The following is a 5,000-nucleotide window of genomic DNA, read 5'->3' on the forward strand; positions in this document are numbered from 1 at the left end:
AGAGAGGAGAGCCATAGAGAGGAGAGCCATAGAGAGGAGAGCCATAGAGAGGAGAGCCATAGAGAGGAGAGCCATAGAGAGGAGAGCCATAGAGAGGTGTATTGTGCTTCAGATTTCGCTGAGCGACCACGTATTTTCTCTGAGCACAGCTCAAACCGCTTGACGGGGGGTGATCGCTGATTAAGGAAAATAAATGGGATGTGTGTGTGTGTGTGCATGCGTGTGTGTGCACGCACGTGTGTGTGTGTGTGTGTGTGTGTGTGTGTGTGTGTCTGTCTGTGTGTGTGTGTGTGTGTGTGTGTGTCTGTCTGTGTGTGTGTGTGTGTGTGTGTGTGCGCGTGCATGTGTCTGTGTGTGTGTGTGTGTGTGTGTGTTCCAAACACTTGCAGGGTTGATGTTCATTCCCAGGACTGACATGCAGCCTTTGTTGGGTGTCTGTCCTTCGTCTCAATGCCCGCTTTTATTCCCCAGCGGAGACGTCAATATTATACTGTGTGCTGCTACCACCAGCTAATAGCTTCTTATTTTTGCTGGTTCAGATTCATGTAGTTAATGTGTGTTTTTTGTGTGTCTATGTGTGTGTTTTCATGTACATGCCAATACCGATTGCCTTGCCAATTGGGTGACTGCGATCGCCTCCATAAAGGCCTTCTTTCTAGACTTTAGGTTTAATTGGTTTCATACTGTAAAATGGTTGTTTGTCAATAGCCGTGGTCTGTCTGTCTGTCTGTCTGTCTGTCTGTCTGTCTGTCTGTCTGTCTGTCTGTCTGTCTGTGTCTGTGTGTCTGTCTGTCTGTCTGTCTGTCTGTCTGTGTCTGTGTGTCTGTGTGTCTGTGTGTCAGTGTGTCTGTCTGTCTGTCTGTCTGTCTGTCTGTCTGTCTGTCTGTCTGTCTGTCTGTCTGTCTGTCTGTGTCTGTGTGTCTGTGTGTCTGTGTGTCAGTGTGTCTGTCTGTCTGTCTGTCTGTCTGTCTGTCTGTCTGTCTGTCTGTCTGTCTGTCAGTCTGTCTGTCAGTCCATACAACACAGCAGTGTTGTAGGATTCAAGTCCAGGAATCGGACTCGAGTCCGACTCCTGGACTCATTTTCAGGATACTTGACTCCACTTGGACTTGAGCACTGATGACTCAGAGACTTGTAGGTGAGCTGTGATTGGAGAGACTTGTAGACAAAGTGTGAGGTGAGCTGTGAGTGGTGGAGCAGAGACTTGTAGACAGAGTGTGACATGAGCTGTGAGTGGTGGAACAGAGACTTGTAGGCAGAGTGTGAGGTGCGCTGTGAGTGGTGGAGCAGAGACTTGTAGGCAGAGTGTGATGTGAGCTGTGAGTGGTGGAACAGAGACTTGTAGAGAGAGTGTGAGGTGAGCTGTGAGTGGTGGAACAGAGACTTGTAGGCAGAGTGTGAGGTGAGCTGTGATTGGTGGAGCAGAGACTTGTAGACAGAGTGTGACGTGAGCTGTGATTGGTGGAACAGAGACTTGTAGACAGAGTGTGAGGTGAGCTGTGAGTGGTGGAGCAGAGACTTGTAGGCAGAGTGTGAGGTGAGCTGTGAGTGGTGGAGCAGAGACTTGTAGGCAGAGTGTGACGTGAGCTGTGATTGGTGGAACAGAGACTTGTAGACAGAGTGTGAGGTGCGCTGTGAGTGGTGGAGCAGAGACTTGTAGAGTGTGTGATGTGAGCTGTGAGTGGTGGAACAGAGACTTGTAGGCAGAGTGTGACGTGAGCTGTGATTGGTGGAACAGAGACGTGTAGACAGAGTGTGAGGTGCGCTGTGAGTGGTGGAGCAGAGACTTGTAGACAGAGTGTGACGTGAGCTGTGATTGGTGGAACAGAGACTTGTAGGCAGAGTGTGAGGTGAGCTGTGAGTGGTGGAACAGAGACTTGTAGAGTGTGATGTGAGCTGTGAGTGGTGGAGCAGAGACTTGTAGACAGAGTGTGAGGTGAGCTGTGAGTGGTGGAACAGAGACTTGTAGACAGAGTGTGAGGTGAGCTGTGAGTGGTGGAGCAGAGACTTGTAGGCAGAGTGTGAGGTGAGCTGTGAGTGGTGGAACAGAGACTTGTAGGTAGAGTGTGAGGTGAGCTGTGATTGGTGGAACAGAGACTTGTAGACAGAGTGTGATGTGAGCTGTGAGTGGTGGAGCAGAGACTTGTAGGCAGAGTGTGAGGTGAGCTGTGAGTGGTGGAACAGAGACTTGTAGACAGAGTGTGAGGTGAGCTGTGAGTGGTGGAACAGAGACTTGTAGACAGAGTGTGAGGTGAGCTGTGAGTGGTGGAGCAGAGACTTGTAGGCAGAGTGTGAGGTGAGCTGTGAGTGGTGGAGCAGAGACTTGTAGACAGAGTGTGAGGTGAGCTATGATTGGTGGAACAGAGACTTGTAGGTAGAGTGTGACATGAGCTGTGAGTGGTGGAACAGAGACTTGTAGGCAGAGTGTGACGTCAGCTGTGAGTGGTGGAACAGAGACTTGTAGGCAGAGTGTGAGGTGAGCTGTGAGTGGTGGAACAGAGACTTGTAGGCAGAGTGTGAGGTGAGCTGTGAGTGGTGGAACAGAGACTTGTAGGTAGAGTGTGAGGTGAGCTGTGAGTGGTGGAGCAGAGACTTGTAGGCAGAGTGTGAGGTGAGCTGTGAGTGGTGGAACAGAGACTTGTAGGTAGAGTGTGAGGTGAGCTGTGAGTGGTGGAGCAGAGACTTGTAGGCAGAGTGTGATGTGAGCTGTGAGTGGTGGAACAGAGACTTGTAGGCAGAGTGTGAGGTGAGCTGTGAGTGGTGGAACAGAGACTTGTAGGCAGAGTGTGAGGTGAGCTGTGAGTGGTGGAACAGAGACTTGTAGGCAGAGTGTGAGGTGAGCTGTGAGTGGTGGAGCAGAGACTTGTAGGCAGAGTGTGAGGTGAGCTGTGATTGGTGGAACAGAGACTTGTAGGCAGAGTGTGAGGTGAGCTGTGATTGGTGGAGCAGAGACTTGTAGGCAGAGTGTGACGTGAGCTGTGATTGGTGGAGCAGAGACTTGTAGGCAGAGTGTGAGGTGAGCTGTGAGTGGTGGAGCAGAGACTTGTAGGCAGAGTGTGAGGTGAGCTGTGAGTGGTGGAGCAGAGACTTGTAGGCAGAGTGTGAGGTGAGCTGTGAGTGGTGGAGCAGAGACTTGTAGGCAGAGTGTGACGTGAGCTGTGAGTGGTGGAGCAGAGACTTGTAGGCAGAGTGTGACGTGAGCTGTGAGTGGTGGAGTAGAGACTTGTAGGTAGAGTGTGACATGAGCTGTGAGCAGGGGCGGACTGGGATCATAATTCAGGCCGGGCATTAGATACCAAGCAGGCCAGGCCGATACGGGCCGACGCGCATTTTTTTGGGCCGTTTGAAGCCCAATTTGGGCCGTTTGAAGCCCAATTTGGGTCGTTTGAAGCCAGATTTGGGCCGTTTGAAGCCCGATTTGGGCCGTTTGAAGCCAGATTTGGGCCGTTTGAAGCCCGATTTGGGCCGAGTCCAATTTTACAATGAGATGCACCCACTTTAACCCTGAATAAAGTAATAAAACCACTAGTAAACCAGTAGGCGGCGCCTGGCCTGCTGTTCAGTGAGTGGCCTGACTGCGAGCACCAAAAAAAAAAATGTTTTTTTTTTGTTTTTTTTTGCAGGCCAGGCCAGGCCAGGCCACCGGGCATTTGCCCGACGTGCCCGATTATGCAGTCCGCGCCTGGCTGTGAGTGGTGGACCTGCGTGTTTACTCTGACGCCCGTGATATTCATTACAGGCTGGGGCTGTGTGCTGCTACTTCCTGAACACGTCCCGTAGGCCCGCGACCTTCACCTCCAATAGGCTGCCCTTAAACCCCAATGGGCCGGAGCCAGGACGGAGGAAATTGCACTGGGAGATTGATTGGCTAAATCCTTTAATTATTCGGGTTTCACAATGGGGCCTGCATGGGCGAGCTGTGCCTTTGGTGGTTGCCTGAGTCAAACAAAGATGGGAATGTTCAGCCTATATATATATATAAAAAAAACTTGACAGACCTCATTGTGTTTTCAAAATGCGAGGGAAATTTGAGGTTTTATTATTTGAGGAATGGGGATTCCAGCTCGTTTCATAATATTGACAGAGAGCAGAGATGAAACACTCACCACCATACGAGTCTTTTCGTATTTGAACTGTAAAGCGAATCAAAGAGCACTTTATTTGTCACTTCCTCCTCACTTCAAAAATCTCTCGTGTTTTTCTAACGTTCGTTTTCGGAGATGTGAGGATGGAGAGGATATATGTGTTCCTTCACGGGAACCTGATCTTCTGGTGTGTGCTTATCCACGCATGAGCGGGTGTATTAGCAGAACGTGATATGCCCACACACATTCAGTACAATATCCTGCTGAGATTGACACGGGCTCGCTTCAGTTGGGTCGACTCTCTCTTACCCCCACGGCCTCAAGGTTCCTATAAAGCCTGTTATCCCAGCAGCTCAGGCTGTCTAAAGAAAGCAGATATAATAATCCATGTTGGGAATATGATGGCAGTGCCTTTTCATAGCTTTTGATGGATCTGTGTGAATGACCCCTGGTCTCATTTGCTTCTGTCTCCATCACTTAGCCGGGCGCTGGGGGGAGATTTCCCTATAAACGTGGCCTCCCCTAGCAGAGCAATAACCGCGGTATCTATTTCCCATTAGTGGGGGGTTCAGCCCTCCCCTGTCTCTCTGTCTGCGCCCTAATTGGACGTGGCCGGTTGCTCCGGTGATGTCATGTCAGTCACATTTCAGGAAGTGGGAAAGCCCAGTATAGTGCTGAGTGAGGGGGACCGCCGCCGCGGCTGATTACAGAAGTCAGCAAAGTCGAGGGTCTTAGACGGCGTCATTGTATTTCCCAAGTCGTTTTCGATCACATTCGATACGGCGCGATTTCCCGACAAGTCACTCTGCTGGGACTCGTTGACTCGGGTGGTGTTGTTGTTGTAGGCAGCACAGACATATGAGAGAGTGAGAGGAGCCATTAGACACAGAGTCAGCCCAGGCAGAGAGCCATGCT

Source organism: Poromitra crassiceps (assembly GCF_964638095.1).
Source record: "Poromitra crassiceps genome assembly, chromosome: 22".
NCBI classification, from domain to species: domain Eukaryota; kingdom Metazoa; phylum Chordata; class Actinopteri; order Beryciformes; family Melamphaidae; genus Poromitra; species Poromitra crassiceps.